We start from the raw sequence: 22154 nt of genomic DNA on the forward strand, positions 1-22154 counted from the left end.
GTTGACCGCTACGTTTGCAACGTCGACGTACCGCAGACGTCGCGGCTCGTGCCTCTCGATATTTACCGACGTTTGCCTCCACGGCGCCCGGCTTCAGGTTCCGCTTTCGCACGCTCCCCGGGGCGTCGGGGGCGACTGGCGTGGGTGGCTTGGGCCCCGTCATAACTGCTTGCAGTTCTAGTTATATATTTTATTTGCTCTCACGATCGCTCACCACTGCCAGGGTTGCAACTGAAATAATAGGCTAAAGCAACGACAGTTTATGGAAAGCACAAGTGTAATTATGGTCAGATCTTGTGCCTGACTGATGGGGAAGTGATATTGATAAGTGTGATTTACGCATTTACAGCGTCGGCTATTTTTTTGCCAGCTTTCCTCCTGTTTTAGGAAGCAGCGACTGTATTGTGTTTTGCCTGTAAAAAACGTGTCTGTGTTTGCTCTTCTTATATAAAATATGCGGCTCTGGTAGATGTTTGCAATTGGTCGTGCTTTGCAAACACCGCCTCTTTTATGCGAACGTGTGCGCGCCGCTGGATTGGGAAACCCTGGGTTGATTGAACTAGTTCATAACCACCGTCATGACACAGGTTATGTGGGACAGCGGTTGTTAGGTGTAGGTGAAGCCAGGTAACTGAAAGAAATCCAGGGCATGTTGATCTTGATTCGTAGTATAGCAAGCTAGCTAGCTAGCACCTAGTGTGCCGCAGCAGCTTCCATGTCAGGTAGCACACAGGGCAGCTCAAGTTCAGCAGCATTTTAAATGGAAAAAAACACATTTGTTTGTGAGTAATTGGTATCAGGGGAGAGAGTGGTGGGAGTACTCAGATGCAGCTTTTTGTTTACCGTGTAGGAAATTTCGTTCAGCTGCAGCACGTGCCAATGTTAATTTAACGTTTACCATTAAGGGATATTGCAACTGGAAGCATGCAATTTAAGCTAACAAAGGGTTTAATAAATATGCAATGTCCAAATATCATCTGATGTGTGAGGGCATCTGGAGGGAGCAAGAGAGACGCAGCACCACCAACAGTGAGATCTCGGCGTTAGTCAACACGGAGCACTTGTGGAGGAATCGCTATTACGTGTCTGCCTGTAGAATATATATTAACATTTATTACAACAAATCAGTTGGCCTTGAGAGGTAAGCTGCATGCATTTGACTTTATGTCAGAGGGAGGGAGTGGACTTTTCCTTTCCTTTTTTTGAATATACACTCCAAAAAGATAAGCAGCTGGCTAAATTTGTAAAAACATTCCTCGCCGTGTAACTTATACCAGTCATGACATACAGAACAAACTGATTGAAGCAATGAACAGCGTGGTTAAATATGCCATCGTGATGTGGACACAAACTGGTTCACGATAAAGGTTGACGGGACTTGTGATGCTACAGGGCATGAGAACATTTCTATTGTGCTATGCTTTATATCCAAGGAGAGTCAAGAGGTGACAGAGCGTTTACTTACCATGGCCACTGTCACCTGGTTTTGGGGATGTTAATATTAAATGATGCATAACATTTCACTTATTTGTGGTTGAGTGGCTTATCTGGTGTTTAGCTGTTGGCTTTAAGTATATGCGCTGTAAATCCTGTGTTGTTGAGATAAAGGTGAATTAATTTATTTTGCTGTTGGCATTAGTGTTGAGGTAAATCCTACTGAGAGACATATGTCTTGCCACACAGCAAAAGGACTCTAAAAGGACTTTTATACACACTGCATGGTGTGTTGTATATCTGTTTCAGTTACTACTGTTTTGAATGTCATTGATGTTCAGAAACACTTTCTTTGTTAACCAAAATCTGTCTTTATTGCCCAATAAAGTAAACATAACAGGCAAAAACATTATATAAAATATATTACAGAACCATTATCAACTATTAGAACCATAACTTACATGTCACACACCAACCCGGTCTCACAGCAGTTTGTGTCTTTATTTTTAATCTATTAATACATGTTCACGGGGACGTTTTTCTTGTTTTTTTCGTGGTGGCCAGCACGAAATACACTACGGGGAAAGGACGCCTCACACGCCGGGAGACAGCCGAAAAGGATGCCTTATATGTTGGGAGACGGCCGCGGGGGGGCGGCCGCGGGGGATGGCCGCTCGGGACGCGCCACATTAACGGGATGACAGAGGTTGGGTTTAGGAAAAACACTACAGGGAAAGGACGCCTCACACGCCGGGAGACGGCCGCTAGGGACGCGCGACAATAACGGGACGGTTGTGATTAGGAAGACTACGGGAAACAAAACGGCACACGCGGGACGCGATCCCCGGTCGCCCGGGTGAAAGTCCTGTATTGTTTGACCCATCCACCACCCCGACCAACGTCCCTACGCGGATTTTCGGCTTTTCATACTACTCCCTACCATTTTGGTGCTGTGACCACGAAAAAAACGAGAAAAACGTCCCCGTGAACACGTATCAATAGATTAAATAACGTGACCATTTCACGAACTGCCATGAGACGGCTGCACACACACATATAAAAAAAAGGCACTCAAATGTATAAAACTAAAAAAGACACACAAGACCACAAACAAACAAAAAACTACAGCTATTCTGAAATTCCAGACCACAGTCTGATGCCTGTTGGCCAGTAACCTTTCCCTCCAACCCCATTGCTTTCATTAGTGTTCTGTATCATAACCAACAACAATGTACAGGTGCGTGAACAGGAATGAATTACAAAGATTACTGCTCGTTTTCAGCCCGAAAGTGGATCAGCTGCTGGGTTTCCTCCTGCGTCCCTGTGTGATACAGGACGGTATATGTAAAGCATGTAGCGATGTCTCCAAAGCAAGCAAGTAGTGTTATGCACTGATATCAAACGAATTTTGCTGCTAATGGAGTTTAGTTAAAACTGTAGACATGCATGGAGTCCATTCAAGGCAGAGAAATGCGGGACTGTTGTGCAAATCAGCAATGTAACGTTAACGTTAGCATAGCAAGCTAGCGATTTTTAAAAACGTTTCAATTAAGAACATGGTTGCAAATATATATGTACAGGACTGTGTAGAGCACAAAACAAGACTGTTGTAATTTTTAAATCAATTCTTTAAGCTGAAAATACTTACATTTATGGGTCTCTATGGTCGATCTGGCAACCATTGTTGCCGGTTGCGCAATGTATTCTGGATACCCCTTGCTTTCCAACACAGTCTCACAGCAGTTTGTGTAAATGTCACGTTATTCTTAATCTATTGATACGTGTTCACAGAGACGTTTTTCTTGTTTTTTACGTGTAAATGTCACGTTATTTTCTCGGGGAAAGGACGCCAGGAGGCAGCCGAAAAGGACGCTCCATAAGCCGGAAGGCGCCAGCGAGGCGGCCCGCGAGGCGGCCGGAAAGCTGATTAGCTTACAACGCTAGTATTCGGGGCACAGGGAAACTAAAAATAAATTGCTATTTATACCACTAAAAAGGCTCAAAATATCACCAAACTTCAATGGTAGCATAATGAGGGTCCCTAAATGTTAACCAAAGCATTGAGAACATTTCACAAGTGTACAGACAGTTTATTGAACGAAGAGCTGCGGGAGCTCCGTGAAAGGGCTATGAGAGAGAGAGAGCTACTGGTAGTCAATGCCGCAACACAGCCTCGTACTTCGGGAAACTTGTGGTGTACCTGCGGACATTGTGAAGCTATGGCCACCGAACAGGAGTGTTTGTGTTGCACGGAGTGGGACCTGTTGCGTCGCGACACCCAAGAGATGCAGTGTTTTGTACAGTCTGAAGATTTACCCTCTCTGATAAACAGGGCTGTACTTGAAACTTTTTTCCATGTCCCGAAAATAAATTGGAGAAGGCGACCCAGACTGGAGGGACCAGATGGACAGTTATCCACTGAGTAAGTACGCTAGTGTAGTATATGACCATTCTATAACTTTCTATAAACTTTGCTTAAAGGTTTGTTATAAGGGAGTCCTATGAACTTTACTCTACATTCACTGAGAACATCTGGAAATTGTTAACATGAGTAGAGGTTCCCCCAAGACAGAAGATACCTTTTTTGGAGTTGTGCCAGATAACAGGCATCGATTGGTCAGTTATCCCTCCAATGGTATACTCACACATATTACGCCCTATGTTGATACAATGCATAGGATATATACGTTGCTCACACAAAGAAAAGGCAGAACGATTTTTGGAAGAATTTGGATTGGTCGTTCTCCAAGCTCTCTGCAGGAGTTTGTAAAATCGATGCTGAATCTTTGCCTGTAATAAACCTTTTTATAATCAAGAACAGTGTCGGCGGATTCCTCTTCATACAGCATCACAGCATTACTATTTAAGACACCACAATTTTGGCGACGAGGATGGGATCGGTTGCATCTCCCAGGTCATCGTTTCATCATGGGCACTCAGGGACTGACTCCCGTTTCATTGGTCGACTATGAGGTGAGCTTTCTCACTATTTGGGCGCTGGTCAGTTCGTGTGTGACTCTGTGTGTGCGATGAGGGATTGCACCGTGTCGAATCTGTGTGTATTTTGTGTGGTGATTGCTGTGTGATGGGGTTCCGTTTTGAATTATTTGTGTTAAAATCAACGCAGACAGAGGGAAGTGTGAGTTAACATATGAGAAATAAGAAGAAAACAAAGCAAAGGCTTTAAGGAAGCTAGAGAAATAGAGAAAAAGGAATAAGAGGGGAATATAAAGCAAGGGCTTAAAAAAGTTAGAGAAACAGAAAAAAGGAAAGGAAAAGGAAATTTAAGTGAAGAAATAGAGAAAAGGGAGAAAAAAGTAAGGAATTAAGGAATATTCACATAGACAATGTGAAAAGGTTTTAAGGAATAGGCAAATTGGATTAAAGAAAACAGTTTAACCCTGGCCAGGGCAATTTGGCTTAAACAACATAAAGAAAAAGGAAACAAGAGAAAATAAAAACAAGAAGTGATAAGGAGAAGAAAAAGGAAATAAGAGAAAATAAAAGAACACAGAAAAGAACAGGAACAATAAAGAGAAACCAACAGCAACAAAGAATAAAGGATAACGCCGTTAATCTGATAAAAAAAGCCCTTTGAAAAAAGGCGATCATAGGATGGGCCGTAGTCTTGAACTTTTATTAGGTGAAAAGTTTGAGCCAGTTCTGAGAACTGAGGTGTAGAATAACAGTTCAATGGTAAGTTTCCCAATCGATGCATTGTTGACGAATAATGTTCGAAACAGACTCCATTGGGCTTCTATACCTAGGTAGCAAAATAACAAAACAAAAAAAAGACAAAAAAAAAAACAATACGGCGGAAAGCAGACTCTCTTTAGGAATTACATGCATGAATGATGTCGACTTTTGTGTGTATGAGAGAGAGTGCGTGTGAGCAGCGGTGTGTGTGAACAATGGTGTTTCTGCTGTATGTGATAGGCTGTGTATGCGTGATAAGGATATCCTATATTAGATATATATGAAATATTCTGTTCATTATGGCTAAAAATATGAGTCTCTTTTTGAAGAGAACGTTTTCTAAAGTGTTAAAATGTATGAGCCTTCTTTGGGAGGACTTTTGTTTAATAATCTTATGAGTCTTCTTCGAAGGAGAACGTTTTCAAAAACATATAAAAACTTATGAGCCCATTTGGAGGACGTGAAAATAGACTAGACTATAGTAAACTTAAGAAGCTTCAAATTAGTTTTATTTGTGTTTTATGTTTTGTGTTGGTTTGTTTTGTCCCGTGTCATTGTTGTTTTAATGTGGTCCGTTGAAGGGAAAAATGGAGAGACAATAGGTCTGTCTGTTGAGAGAATTTGTAAGAATCATTAAGTTTTCTCTGATTTCTTTGAGATCGTTTAAACTGCTTTATGATAGCATATTGCTATTTGCATTATCTGCTGCTTTGAGACTAGTGAGATTAAGAAATTTTATGTTAAAGTAAGCTGAGTGATTCTTTAGTTATTCTTTTGGTTGAGTGTGAGCCTAGGTGCTCTGGAGTTCCTCTCACTGTGAAATCACACTGCTGACTGATCTGCGCATGCCCAAGAATGCTAGGAATTCAAGTTTTCACAGAAAGTTTAGGCCACTCCTTACCTGCACTAAAGGGCAGAGACGGAGCGGCTAAAGGAGAAGGGGGGTTGAGTGTAGCTTAGTAAAACATTAAAGTGGCTGTTGCTTGACTATGAAACTATGCGATTAAGATCCATTAAATTTATAAATGAGAGTTATGTTGATAGATAAAAAAAAAGAGAGAGAAAATGTCATAAACACCTAGAGAAATGGCATTAGAATTTAAAATGTCCTTCTAATTAGGAAGCCTTAACTATGCTTGCTTCTGAAGCATGAAAAGAAAAATTGGGAGAAAGATTTGAGGATAAAAGTAGGATAAATAAGGCTCAGGCCTGAAAGAAAAAGGAAAAAAGAGAGATTAATAGTTGGCATAGGTGATTTGCTGGAACTCAAATCAGTGATTGATCACCCTGGATTAAGAAAATTCCAGCCTCTATACCTCTATTGAAAGTAAGAGATGAGAGGACTGATTGATGGGCTCCAGAATTGTCACCGCTGCCATTTTAAAATGTTGGACCACTTGTTTTGAGTGGCGAGGCATCTAAAATGATTTTACTTTGAATAAAACAATTCAAAATTTGATAATACTATAAGGTTTTTGATTTTGCTAAAGTTCTCCACTCTTACATGTGGTTATGTCATTGCACCAAGGAAATGAGTGACATTTGTGAAGGTGGAAAACAGAATGAATGAATCTGATTCCTGTGAAGAAACAGCGAGTCAATTCAATCCTATTCAGACAGTTAGAGTTATTAATGGTTAACTATTGTTACAAAAGATGGTCAGGAAAGCTGAGAGAAGATGTTAAGTGTATGTTGTAGAAAGAGAAAAGAAAGTTTATGGGATAATGGAAAAAAGCATGACTTTAAGAGAAAGTTAAGGGTACTAAGGTGGTTAAAGACAGAAAGAGAGTGTTGAGAAAGTGACAGAAAGACAAAGAAAGAGATAAATGTACTTTTGAATTAGGACACTGGAGTTCATACTAATATTGTTGTTACAGAGACAACTGTAGCATTGGGGTTACAATCTACAGGAGGGTAAATGTTTAGATGAAAATAGTAAAAACTGCTATACCATAAGCACGAAACTTAGGGAAAAGAGATAAATTATGTAATTTTCAGGAATGACTAGTGGTAATTTCCAAGACAAATTGCTTTTGGATATTATTGTAATCTGACATATAAGAAATTAATTAGGATTTGTGTAGAACAAACATATGTTTATGGAATATGATGTTTTATTGTTGTTAGACTGTTCAACAAATATATAGGCCTACAAGTTTGGTTGAAATGATTAGCTGTTTAAATGCTTAGTTAGTTGACAGGACTATTGGGATCATTTCTAGTTTCAGAAACGTGAGGATTTTTCTACATTGTTACTTTGATACTTTAAGTACATATTTTATGATACTTTTCTTACTTAGGTAATATTTTTGTAGCAACATTTTGAATCAATGATGTCATAAGTTAGGATTAAAAGTACAAGTAATGCTTCTCGGAGGTGTTGTGTTTTGTGTTTATTCAGTGTGCCTCGATGGATGTCAGAGCAGACCTGTCTCACTCCTCTACAAGCTGATTTGGTAGTCAACTTTGGTCCCATCCCCCACCCACTTGCACCAGAAACTGCATCTGGAGCTGGAGCAGCAGAGAAGGAGGGGCGACAGATTTACAACTGTCCATGGTTAAGTGACTGAATTGGACACCCAGATGGCTCTCAGGGCATGACCAGAGACTGACATTAAAGAAGTAACGTCACACATGCCTACAAAGTACTTTGGTGAAACATTCACAGATGAACAATAATTGAGAAGCTGAAACAACCATAAAGATGAATCCAAGCTCCAAAAGTAAGAAGAAAATGAAACATCTGGAAACTAAGGGTGGACTGAGGTTTAGGAAGACAAAGGATGATGATGATGATGATCAGAGTGATTCAGAAGAGTGTGATGAAAGTGAAGATGGAGACAGCGATGAAGATTTGGAGAGCAGAGGAGCTACAGGATTCCATCCTGCAGCGATTAGCATAGAAGAGATTGAAAGAGACATGGAGCGATGCCTGTCATACTTGGAGAAGCTGAAAAAAGGGTCCCAAAAAGTGAAAGAACAGGACCGAGAAACTCTTAGAAAACTCAATCAAATGCAGCTGGTGGAGAATAAGAAGGACAAGAAGCAGGTTTTGGTTGTGCAGAATCAATGCCCACCAAATCAACATTCACCGCCACAACTTCAGCTGAGCAACGTCCAACCACCATTAGTGGTTCCATTTGTTTTATACCCACAGCCAGTTTTTGGACAGATACAGAACTGGAGAGGAAGAGGACGAGGAAGCTTAGGCAGAGGAAGAGGAAGAAGATTTGATTCATACTTTATGCAATCACCACAAGCGTGTTTTAATTGTGGACAGGATGGACACTTTGCCCGTGAGTGTAATAGACCAGGAAGAAACTCCAGAGGAAATTACAGAGGAGGACCGGTGAACCCTTACAGGGGTCCGGAACCAAGATTCTAGAGATGCCCAGAAGATCTGAAAGGGGGTGTCAGCTGGTGTCATCAGGACCAGAAAGAGATCCAACAATTGAGCTCAAGGACAAGGACAGTCACAAGTTGGTACAGATCTGCACAGATGAGCGTTGACATCAGCAGACTGACCAGAGAAAGAGGGAGGAGTGAGAGAGATCGGATTTGCTCTGACGCATCGACGCATCGACACACTGACGCATCGACGCATCGACGCATTGACGCATCAACACATAAAAAGGAGGTAATGCACCGACAAACACACAATTAGAAAATACACATACTCTAAAGAAGTAATTATTTTTGCTTTTAAAATAGAGTTACTCCTATGTGAATACACCTATGTGAAGGGTTAAGACATCTAAATTAAGCAAATTGGTATGAAAACCTTACATTTCGTCAGTACTGGTGAAATCTATTCTGTTAAATTTGTAATGACTTTCCTGTGACAGCTTCTAACAAGACTAGTGACAAATATGCTACTTTGGTTGCTGTGTCAGGAAATGTTAAAAGAACATTTCACTGTTTTATTTTTGTGCTCTAATGACATTTAGTTTACAACTTTTGAAGATGTTTCTATTGTTTGAGTGTTGCCCAGATAATTTATGGGGAAGTAATCTCATGTATGAATTTGAATTGTTACAAACAGCAGATTGAGAGTGCTGTTCTCAGAATTTGGTTAAAAGTAAGCTTAGAACAATTGTGTAACTATAAGTAAAATAGGGATGCATAGAGAATGCATATAAACATTAGCAGTGATAATGTGAGAAAGGATAAGACAACTCCCAATCACAGATATAGTCTACTCAAATTAAAAGTTGTTTGCATTGGTTTATTTGTTGTTTATAGTGTATTAGTCATTTGTTCATGATTTCTCTCTAAGATTCGCGAATGGAAATCAGTTATTATAGCCCAATGATGGATCAGCATCTTTTGTTATTTATATAGAGGTTCAGAAATCTGATTTGAATTTCATTATTCTGCATAAGTTGCAGTGGTGTTACTTAAGCTTGTAAATGTTAAAGGGTAAAAAATACATAATAATAACTTACAAAAACTCCAGAGTGAAGCTCTGTAGTTTATTGAATTTTGATAGTGATTACAATTTACTGGAGAGGAACGAGTGTTCTGCATATTACATTAGCAAGCAGACTTGGTTTGTCTTGTGTCTAATTTAAACAGGAATGTCACATAGATGAGGTTGACAGAGTTGGACATGAGGAGATTTATTACACCCACTATCTGGTAACCAAACAGTGAAGAGAGACTTTTGTGTGGTACTTTGTAAAAAGCAAGTAATTACATGCTACAAAATGATTACAAATATTGTTTAATCTAAGGGTTTGGTTTACTGTATGCTTTTTTCACATTTCTTTGAATATTGTAGTGATATTTAGTGTTTTCTTATTGGTCGAAGGGGGGAAATGGAATGTGATTCATATTATCATATATTATTTTTGATATTATTATTTTTATTCTTATTTGATGTTTTTAATTTTCATGTGTTGTTTTGCAAACGATACTGGTCAGTGTTTTCTTTTCTTCCAGAGCATATGGGGTAATGTGCAGAGGGAGATTCAGATACAAATATGGACAATATGAAGGAACTAGGAGACTTCTGAACTAGGACGGTGTGGATCTGTTCAGATTTCACCACATCAACGTTGCTGAGAAGCTGCAATGTAGTGGACTACATTCCTGTGTTTGTCTGATATATATACATGTTTGCAGAGTAATACATACTATGTATAATGTTCTTGCATTGATTGTTTGAAGAATGATGTTTTTGTCATGAAGTGAATATATGGAGACCTCAGATGTTTTTCTTTTTTTTGACGCTTAGGGAAATGGGGTCTAGGCAGGAAATAGAAGTCCTTTTTCGGATCCGAAGGGTCGACCTGTCTGAATTTGGACATTGTTTTGATTTTATTTCATTTTCTGAGGTTTTTACATGTATTTGCTTAAACCATACTTCTACATAAATTGATAAAGATTTATTTTCTAATTGATCTGGAGTACTAAGGTGGTCGCCTAGGCAGAGGGACCGGGAGAGAATTTTCCTATCTTGATTGATTGATGGTTACTTGAAAAGACAGCTGCCAGATGGGTTTTTCGCTCTCACACTCCAACGATTAAATTTTGTTACATTCTATAAATTTGTTTACACTCCGAAAGTTATATTATAAGGAACATGTTATAATGAGAAATGTTATTCCTACTCTTCTTGTTTTTCGAGACTTTATTAAGTCTCGAAGGGGGGAAATATGTAGTATATGACCATTCTATAACTTTCTATAAACTTTGCTTAAAGGTTTGTTATAAGGGAGTCCTATGAACTTTACTCTACATTCACTGAGAACATCTGGAAATTGTTAACATGAGTAGAGGTTCCCCCAAGACAGAAGATACCTTTTTTGGAGTTGTGCCAGATAACAGGCATCGATTGGTCAGTTATCCCTCCAATGGTATACTCACACATATTACGCCCTATGTTGATACAATGCATAGGATATATACGTTGCTCACACAAAGAAAAGGCAGAACGATTTTTGGAAGAATTTGGATTGGTCGTTCTCCAAGCTCTCTGCAGGAGTTTGTAAAATCGATGCTGAATCTTTGCCTGTAATAAACCTTTTTATAATCAAGAACAGTGTCGGCGGATTCCTCTTCATACAGCATCACAGCATTACTATTTAAGACACCACACTAGACAAGTTATGCAGAGTGCGATTATTTCAGATATATTGAGCAAATTGCTTTTGATTTTAGTTTGCATCGCCAGCTGTAAGTCATGACTGGTTTTCAAGATGGCGGTGGCATGTAAACATGAACGCGAGTGTCTTTATAATGTATCTTTTCAATAAACTGTCTGTACACTTACAAAGTTCTCAATGCTTCGGTTAACATTTAGGGACCCTCATTATGCTACCGTTGAAGTGTGGTGATATTTTGAGCCTTTTTAGTGGTATAAATAGCGATTTGTTTTTACTTTCCCTGTGCCCCAAATACTAGCATTGTAAGCTAATCAGCGGTCCGCGTTAGCGTCTTTCAAGCTACAAACACATTCAATTAGCATGAAAACATGTCCCAGAGAGCGACAGAGTGGGTGCACATCTGTTAATAACCCCTAGGTTCGTTTTGCACCGGAATTGTCCTTTACGTTCAATACAATATTGTTTAATGCTTATTTCTCCTATCACTCGGTTTGTGTGGATGGAGGTGGGACACGTCTCCTCGTTGCCCGGTCCGCCACCAGGTTGAACCACCTGATTGCGTGCTTGGTGACCTCCGAGTCCGTGGCTGGCTCTGTTGCGTGTCATAGTGTTTTTCCTCACAGCACCTGCACGTTTATGGTATGTAGCATCCAAAGCCAAGTATGCTTACACAATACAATATATGAGATAGGTATTTAGGAGATTACATTAAAAAAGAAACATGACTTACAAAGTTATAAACATTGTTGTGGTGGTTAAAATAAGAGGCGGGTAAACTATGAATTTGTGATCAGGGTAAGGTGTGCCGCACCTTTCGCTATCGGAAAAAAGACATCCAAAATGTTCAAACAATATCAGTGGTATTAAATGGTTCCTTGATCAGAGCACATATTGTATGTGGATAAATCAGTGTGGTTTTGTAATGTTTTAAGTTTTTTAGGGTTCTACATACATTCTGTTTGGAGGTAAACTCTTAACAGGTGGATAAACTCTATTTCTGACATTTGAGCGGTGGGTAAACTCAACATTTACTTGCGTTTAGTCTCCACTACAGCCCTGGTTAACATTACATAAAATTTAGTCATTTAGCAGATGCTTTTATCCAAAGCGACTTAACATTCAAGCTATATGTTGCAGCAGAGACCTTAGTGTTAGGTTAACCATTCCAAAAGCAACACTAAATTAAAATACAACTCACATGTTCTATTAAGTATAGGCTTCGCCCTCTAAGCCACGCTATTGGGTTTATCCCTTCGCGCATGCGCAGTCGTGAAGATTTTCTTTCCCGCCCTTGCACCCTGGATCCGCCAGAGGAAGGCTTTATCGACGAGCACGAGTCCGATGGCTCGATTCTCTTGGATAACGGCTCCGTCACCGGCTGTCCCTCCTCCCCCCTGGGAGAACTGGACCTCGAAACGGGGATCGATGCCCTCCCATTGCGGCTCTCCCCATCTCCGGAATGGCCAAGGGCACCACTCCGGCGGTCTTCCCCTCTGCCTCAGGCGGCTCCACCCTCTCTTTTTGGATCTGCCAGAGATCATCAAAAGGCAGCAGACCAGAGAGGCATAGCGCTCCTGGCTGAGCTTCCAGCCCCCGCTCGCGGCCTCTTGAGCGGGGATGTTTACGCTCAGGAGCTGCCCTCCTTACGGGCCCCACTCTGGCCGCGCTTCACGGAGCTTCGGCCGTTTGTGGAAGAGGCGCTCTCCCAGCCCGGGAAACTGAAGGCTCCCGTCTTTCGCTACGCCCCGTTTACCCGGGTTCAAGGCGACACAGAAGCGGGCTTCCCTTCGGTCCCCCCTCTGGAGCAGAGCCTGGCGTCCATCCTGCTTCCGAAGGCCACTTTTTTCGGCCACCGGAAGCCTACGCCTCCTTCGCCCCATGGATCAGGTATGTGCTCAGGTCACTGACCGGTCACACCAGTGTGCGGCCCAGGGTCTCGCGGCACAGAACAATATAGCTTTGCTAGCCTCCGCCGTCTCCACCATGACCATCAGCCTACTCCGGGAGCTCTTCCTCCGGAGCTAGCCACGGAGATTGGCAAAGCTATGACCGCGATCCTCACCCTGACCACGGCGTCCACGGTGGCGTTGTCCAGAGTCATAGCGTGGCAGACTGTGGAGCCAGCGAAACATCTGGCTCCACATGACACAGCTACCCACTGACATCAGACGCAAGCTTCTGTACGGCTCCATAGCTCTATTTGGGCCCCGCCTACAGACAGCCACGTCCCATTTGCACCAAGCGGAACAATTTCGAATGCTCTTGGAAGGCGGCTCCTCCACAGCAGCGCCGTCGCCATGACAACCGCCATGAAAGGAAGCGCGCCACAGCCTCTGCTGCGGCTGCGTTTTCCAAGGCTTCGAGCTCCGCTCCTCCGCCCGACCCCCCTCCGCAGCGACTGCCGGCTCCACATGACCGGCAGGCCTCTCGGAGCCGGAGGACCATGAAGGCGGCCCCCACCTGGTCTAACCCACCCCCGAGCCACCCAACAAACAGCGGCGTCGGGGCGCGGGAAACGTCTGTCCACATACAGTTGAGAGCTGGAAACACAACGGCCCTTTTAAGGGCCACCCCCACCCATCTAAAGAGCAGTTTCCCCTCAGCCAAGCAGCCCCTGTTCCCATTGAACAGTGCGCTGACAACATGACAGTCGTTCCCCACACAAGCGCACACCAGCCCACCGCTGCACGCGGAGCTCCACCGCTCTCTCACTATGCAGACAGCGGGAGCGAACGCTCATTCACTATGAACGGTGCCGCTCAGTCATCCCTCTCCCCCCGGCCATGCCAGCGGGACGAGGAAGACAATGACCCGGTGACCGCTCCCGCCTCTCACGGGGGTGACCGGCCCTTTCGACAGAGCCCTCCATGGGCTGGGCGTCACAATCTCACGTCTCGCCCAGCGACTGCGCTCCTTGCTGACCATGTCCGTAAACAAACACACAGACATGTGCGCGCCCGCTCTCAGAGCACAGCGCAGCATGGATCAGGCTGACACACATGGACTCATGGATGTCAAAGCTGATAACCCGGGGCTATACACTTCAGCTCGCCTCCCCCCCGCCTCGCTTCGCGGGCGTATTGGAGACAACCGTGTCATCCCAGGCAGAGCCAGATGCCATGATGACAGAGCTAGGGGAGCTACTGTCATGGAGTGTCCATTCCACATGCTGACCATCAGACATGTGTTGGAATGTGTGCGCCACCAAGAATGATTTACATCTGTGGATCTGAAAGACGCATACTTTCACATCCAAATCATTCTCAGACACAGGAGATTCCTGCACTTCTTTTCCAAGGGGCCCATTTTCAGTACAACCGACTACCGTTCGGTTACTCACTGGCCCCCCGCACATTTTCCAAGTGCATGGAGATGGCACTTCAGCCGAAAAAAAGGCGTCAGAGTCCTGTTTTATCTGGACGATTTGCTCATTCTGGCTCCCTTTCGGGATAAGTCGGCGCTGCACACTGTGGCAGTTCTGCGGCACCTGCAGATGCTGGGCTTTGCCATAAACTGGCAGAAAAGCTCACTGGTTCCCACACAATCGATAGTTTATCTGGGCGTGGACATAAACTCGATTGTCATGAGAGCCAGGCTGATCTCTCTCCTGTCACGCACCACCACGCGCTAAGGTGTCAGCGCTGTCCGTAATGCGCCTTCTGGGCATGATGCCCGCGGGCTACATGGTGGCCCCCCTGGGGCTTCTCCACATGAGAAAAATCCAGAGGTGGTTCCTCCGCCAGCGTCTCGACCCCATACGCCATGACTAAAAGGGCGAATGCTGACCATCCCTCCTTCTCTGCAGTCAGACCTGTCATATTGGGGGAACCCCCGGATCTTGTCAGCTGGGGTTCCCCTGGGCAAGGTGACGTCATACGTGACGGTGTGCACGGATGCGTCTCTTACTGGCACATAAACTGCCTGGAGCTGTCCACGGTGCTGAAGGTTTTAAAGCACTTCGCCCCAGTGGTAGCGGGGAGGCATGTTGTCGTAGGCTACAGACAGAAAATGTTACAGTAGCAGCGTTCATAAATCGCGAAGGCGGCGTACGCTCGGCCCGGCTATTAGAAATAGCCAGGAGCCTTCTGCTGTGGGCACACAGTCATCTGCTGTCCCTCAAGGCTGTTTACATCTCCGGGATGCTAAACCGGGTGGCAGACCTAACGTCGAGGGGAGGGCCCTCTCACAACGAGTGGAAATTGAATCCCATTATCGTTCAGAAGCTGTGGAGCAGGTTCGGGAAGCGAAGGTGGATATGTTCGCCTCACGAGAAAACACACAGTGCTCTGTGGTTTTTCCTTGAGCACACGGGACAATCCATCCCTCGGCGTGGACACTTTCTCCCACCACCCCTGGCCCAGAACCCTCCTATACGCTTTTCCCCTGGTCCCTCTGATTCCTCGTCTCCTGGAACGCATCCAGGAGGAGAATCTGTCGGTCATCTTGGTGGCATCCTGGTTCCCGACGCTGGTTCCCGACGCTGGTTCAGCTGCTGGCGGGTCCCCCCTGGCAATTGCCGTGGCGCGAGGACGCCCTGTCACAGCTGGACGGCGCGATATCTCACCCCCCCCCCAGTGATAACCAGCGACTGTGGGGCTGGCTGCTGAGCGGGAACACCTGCAGAGGTTAGGCTTGCCTCCTGCCGTGGTGCGCACCATTCAGAGCGCGAGAGCCCCCTCCACAACAGCGTGTTACGCGGCGCGTTGGTCCGCTTTCCAGCGCTGGTGCACGGAGAGGGAAACAGACCCCATATAGTGTCCCCTGCCTCTCGTGTTGACTTATCTCCAAACATTGGTGGATAACGACTTGGCTCCATCCACAGTCAAAGCCTACGCAGCAGCCATTTCATCCTGCCACGAAGGCTATGGAGAGAGGACGGTTTTTGCGCACCCCCTAGTAAAGCGTTTTTTTGAAAAGGGTCAGACGACAGAAACCCGCCGTGCGCTCTCTCACTCCCCAATGGGTTCTGGCCTTGGTGCTTCGAGCTCTGGGAAAGCCTCCTTTCGAGCCCTTGGCACAAGCCCCTCTCAGGTTGCTGTCTCAAAAAACGGCACCCTACAGCCTAACCCCTCTTTCACACCAAAATTTTAACAAATTCCTTTCGGTCGAGGGTTTTTTCCTTCCAGGGTTTTTTCCCCCCGCCTCATAACAACGACGCGGAGGAGGTTTTCCACCAATTGTGCCCGGTGTGTGCGTTATCACAGTATGTTTTACGCACGGCGGGCACAGCAGCTGTTTGTACACTATAGGGAACACTCCCAAGGAGCGGCCCTGTCAAAACAGCGTCTGTCTCACTGGCTGTGCGAGGCTATCACCCAGGCCTATAACACACTCGGTTCTATCCTCTCTCAATGACGGATGATGCCCCGTCGTATGTGTGTTCTGTCTGCTGCCGGGTGCCGGGAGGAGAGCCTATATATATATATATGGGAACGCTCGCCCGCTTTCCTCAGGTCCTCAACCGCCGCCACCGCTGTGGCCTCTACGTCTCTGCCGGCGCACGGTTTTTCTCAGCCGGCCCCTACCGCCCCCGGAGAAGCCGACTTTTCCCTGGCCACCTCTGCTCCGGCCTCGTTCATAGGTAGGCCATATATTCCCGCTGCTGCCAACATTTCTGGGCGCTTGCGGGAGAAAATCCTGCAGGGCAAGGATGTAAACCTGGTGACCCTAATTCTGCCTTCCCCGGAATGCGATAAAAATCTGGTGTCCGGGGACGGGTTTTCAGCAGTGTTCAAGTCCGCGGATCCCAGGTTGTGCAAGGAGCTGTCCATCGGGCAGTTCTTGCTTGCTTCCGGGTTGTTTCGGGATGTTTTTTGCTCTGTGTACCCGGGTAGGAGGCCGGAACTGGACTCCTACTTAGCGCTGATTGGGGATCTGAATTTGAAGTATGGAAGGAATGTGTTCTTTCAATACCACAAGGCATTCTCCAGCAAGGCTGCGTTGCATCTCGCGCGGTCCAACGTCCAAGTGGAGTGGTCCGTGGTGGATCTCGAGCTCCTCATGATGCTCGTGGGCGGCGCGCAGATCATTGCATGCTCCGCCTGTGGGCCGGTGCCGCCTCTCTGCCGTGGTCATGGCGAGCAGAGGAACGGAGGAGCTTGAACACCCTGCATCATTTAAATCCCCTGTATGGGAGCATTTTGGCTTCCCTGTCAAATATAATGATGAAGGAAAGAGGTTAGTGGATAAAACCGTGACGGTGTGTAGGCACTGTGGCACAAGAAAGCCATATGACAGTGGAAACACATCAAGCATGGCCACGCATTTGAAGCGACATCACCCCGGTGTTTCACTGACAGGAGTGAAAACGAAAGCTGCTCAACAACCGCTTATCACCGCAGCATTTAAGCAGCCCCTTGTTGCACAATCAGACCGGGCTAAAGCCATCACAAACGCTATCGGTGTGTTTATAGGTGCAGACATGAGGCCATATTCGGTTGTGCAAAACGAGGGCTTTAAACACATGCTGAAAGTGCTTGAGCCACGTTACGACATCCCGTCGCGCACCCACTTCAGCAAAAAGATTGTGCTAGATCTTTATGAGCTGGAAAAGAAAAAAGTTGTGGATGAACTATCCCGAGCATCCTCTGTTGCGCTCACGACAGACGGGTGGACTTCCAGGGGAACGGAGAGCTATGTGATGATAACCGCTCACTTCATCACAGCAGACTGGGAGATGAGAAGTCCGGTGCTGCAGACACGCCCCCTCTACGAGAGTCACACAAGCAGTGGAGGAATGGAAGATAAAGAGGCCCAGTACTAGTAATATCCCAGTCACAACTGATAATGCCAAAAATCAAATAAATGCAGTGAATGAGGTGCTTTGCACATGTAGTGAATTTGGCATCACAGAAGGGAATCTCAGTCAATAGGATGGACCGCCTCCTTGGGAGGATCAGGAAGGTGGTTTCCTACTTCCACTGAAGCACAGCTGCTCATGTGCTTAAGACAAAGCAAGAAATGCTAAAGCTGCCTACTCATAAGCTCATACATGATGTCCCAACAAGGTGGAACTCCACTTATGATATGTTGGAGCGTTATCTGGAGCAGCAGGCAGCTATATACTCTGCATTGACCGACAAGACCCTGAAGAAAAATGTCAAAGACATCATCACCCTGTCTGATGATGATGTGAGAGTGGCAGAGGAGGTCCTCCAGGTGCTTAAATCCCTCAAAACTGTTACATCTCTGCTGAGCACTGAAACTTCACCATGTGTCAATGATCCTGCCGCTGAAAACAAGGATTCTACAATCCATGGCTCCAAGTGTGGAAGACAGCACCATCACTCGAGATGTCAAGACTGCCATTAGAGAGGACCTGCAGCCCAGATACACTTCACCCCCTACTCTACAGGACTACCTTCACAGATCTACTGCCCTGGATCCGAGGTTCAAGTCTCTGTCTCACATGGACCCTGCCCTACGCCAGAGGACATACAGTGACCTCACCACTGAGATTGTGAGCAGTCTAGGCACTGAAGACTGTGATGAGGTAAAGAAAAAGAATATTATTTAAAAATGATAAATTTAAATCTAAATACATTTTTTATTTTCAGTAATAATGGCTTTTATTAAATGTTATTGCCACATTTTTCATGTCTATGAAACATGAAAATAAATAATAGGTTTAATTAATCAACTAATTTTTTTCTGCACGGTCAAGCTGCAGAGCCAACAGGAACAAACTTGGACACATCTCCTCCACAAAAGAAGTCGGCGATGGTAGAGCTTTTTGGAGAGACCTTTGCCAGCAAAGACATGGACAGCATGATTCCTGCTGACATCATCAAAGAGGAGGTGGCATCCTACTTGGCAGCAAGCGGCATTACAGTGGATGGTGATCCACTGACATGGTGGAAAAGCAATGAGTGTAAATACCCTCATATTGCCAAGATGGCAAGATGCTATCTCGCTGAGCCAGGCTCTTCAGTTCCTTCCGAGAGAGTTTTCTCAACAGCAGGGGACATAGTGACTGCAAAGAGATCCACACTCTCCCCAGACAATGTAGACATCCTTGTCTTTTTGAAAAATAATTTGAAATTATAAGCTCAGGTATGCTTTGCTTTCTTTCTTTTATTCTTCTTTGATGATGTGGACATAGGCTTTATTTCACTATCCATGTTTCAAGGAAGATGATGTGCCTTCTTATGTTGCACTTTAAGTTGTTTTTTTATTAATGGTGGTCATTGGTCCATGTTTAAAGGAAGGAGATATGCCTTTTTATGTTGCACTTTAAGTTGTTTTTCATTAATTATGTTAAAAAGAAGATATTATGCCTTGTGCACTTTAAGTTAATTTTATATATTTTAATTTAATAATTTAAAAGTGTTAATAAACAAAAAGACAAAACTTATGTTTATTTGTCTTGTCTTTTTTTTTTTTTTTTTGCTGATCCGAAAAATGATCCGATCCGTGACTCTGATCCGAGAAACGATCCGAACTGTGAGTTTTTTGATCCGTTGCACCCCTAGTTTCCAGCAGGCTAAGGATGTGGACCTCAGCCGCTGTTGACAAACATGAAATATAGCTAAAATTTAGTGTATAAAATATATCACGTTTCAGTGTGTATTCTCATTACTCATAATACTGACATTAGTTATTGACATTAGTTAATGACAAAAGTTATTGACAAAGTTTGAAGAAGATATGTGATGGTTGTGGGAATTTTTTCCAAATTCTGTGGCACAGAATGACCCTCTAGTATTTGTCAGTTATTGCTCACCAGAGCAGGGAATGGTATTGGCCATTCTTCCCCCTCGCCATGTTGGTCTGTAGGCCAGGCTTGAACAGGACTCCTCTGTTCGCCATATGTTGAGGGCTGGTGCGGGGGGTGGAGGGAGTTGAGGACGGGCTGCCTTTCCTGGCCCATAGTGAGGTGGGCGGTGTGCGAGAGGGGGACATTTTTGTTATTAAATGGTAGTCATCTGTTAACCATGACTGATAATACACATGGGGCCTTTCTATTCACCAATATTTCAGAAATCAGTCCCTACCTTGAGTAACTCTCCGCATGTTAAATGCGGGTGCAGGGAGTTGAGGTGGTGAAGGGTGTTGCAGTCCTGCCCCATGGTCAGGTGCTAAGGGAGAGAAATTGGTATTAAATGGTTGTGATCTGTTAACCATGGTAGGCTGCGAGCTACAGGGCCAAACAATGGCAAACAAAAAATCTCTGGTCATGCTGAACATGTATTTGTATGTTCCAACATTTTGGTACGCACTACCTATTTCAACCCCATGAATGGATTGACATTGAAAATCAATGTGTTTCAATGCAATTTGATAATGATGAATGATGAATTTAATATTGCATGCTGGATGCTGAGACTTTTCAGGCAATATTGCATGAATGCAGATGTTTTTGACAAAATATTTGGCTGAGATTTTGATAGTTTGAAAGAGTATGCAGAAAATCTGAGATGGTAATGCAGATGCAATCTGTTGATTTGAAACAGAGTGACCATTGCTGTGTTAACATAGATCACTGTTTTCAATATTTTGGAGATCAGTCTTTACCTAGACAGTTTTCTCCAGGTTGAGGAGTAGTGACTCTGCTGCCTGGCACTCGGCGAGATGGTGGAGCTGGAGGAATGGATACAAGGAGGGGGGAATATCTTTAGCACTAAGAATGTTAACCATATCTCTAATATTAATATTACGATTTTGTTATTTCAATGTTAAGAGATTATTCCTTATATTAATCTGCCAGTGCAATTGGCTTGGGCTTGAGGCTTCAACTGATACACCAGGCGAGTTGGAAGGTCCTTGCGACCTCAGAGATGCAAAGTCACCATTTTCTGGCTCTTCTTCATTCTCATCAGAGTCCCTGAAACGATGGCTGTTAAGTAACATTATGGTTATTGCAATCCCAAAATTGCCAAATATACATATAGTACAAGCATCTCTGGTCTATTTTTGAATGCTACGGGAAATAACTTTCCTATTACTGTAGAAACATAACAAAAACAAGACAGAACACACTTACACTGGCTTCCTGACTCTTTTCTCTGGCAGCTCACCCTCCTGCTCTGCTTCAGACTGTAGTTCAGAGGTGTTGCAGCCGGTCTGATATTGATTCATAAGCCTAATAGCGTCTTTGTAGTTGTCTAAAATTGAATATGTTAAAATGAACATGAGTTTCAAATTAGCTGCAGAGCTGCACAGAATATTATTATTATTGATGATGATGATGATTATAATTATTATTATCTTTATTTAACCAGGTAGGTCTCATTGAGAACAAAAAATATATCTTACAAGAGAGACCTGGCCAAGAATAGCATCAGTAGATATAAATGGAACATTTTAAACAATGCAAGGCAAAGACAATTTCATATGCATTTTCAGAACATAGAAATAATAGGTTATTCCAAGCAGAAGGAGAAGCAACCATGAAATTATTTTTAAACAAGAATTTTATGAATTGGCATACCACAAGTTCTGACGACCTTTACGTCATATCTTGGCCAGTTTGGCTCATGCTTCTCCCCGTTAGCAGCTGCCCTTTTCACACGTTCAGTGCTCTTAAATCTGGGCCAGTACACCATCCCGTCATCATACCAGTCAATTGGCACAACAGCAATGTCCTCGCTTGCTTGAAATTCAATTAGATGAAGAAAAGGGGTATTTATTTATCATCAAAAAAGGAATAACATGGACTAAAGCATGCACAAGTGTACAGTTGAAGCTGAAGAGGGTGGGGCTGTGTTCTCAGAAAGAACACTGTCATCTTACCCTATTCCTGTCATGTCCACTTTAGTCACGTCTTTCCTAATTTGATGAAGCCTTTTTTGAACGTCTACACGTGTCCTTCGTCTTAAGGTTGATAAGGAGACAGGCACAGTCTTTCTATTCATTTTTGTTCTAAAAGAGACATTTCAGAAAGACATGTTGCAATCAGTTGTGTAAAATTGATCATTG

Source organism: Sander lucioperca, chromosome 3, assembly GCF_008315115.2.
Source record: "Sander lucioperca isolate FBNREF2018 chromosome 3, SLUC_FBN_1.2, whole genome shotgun sequence".
NCBI lineage: Eukaryota > Metazoa > Chordata > Actinopteri > Perciformes > Percidae > Sander > Sander lucioperca.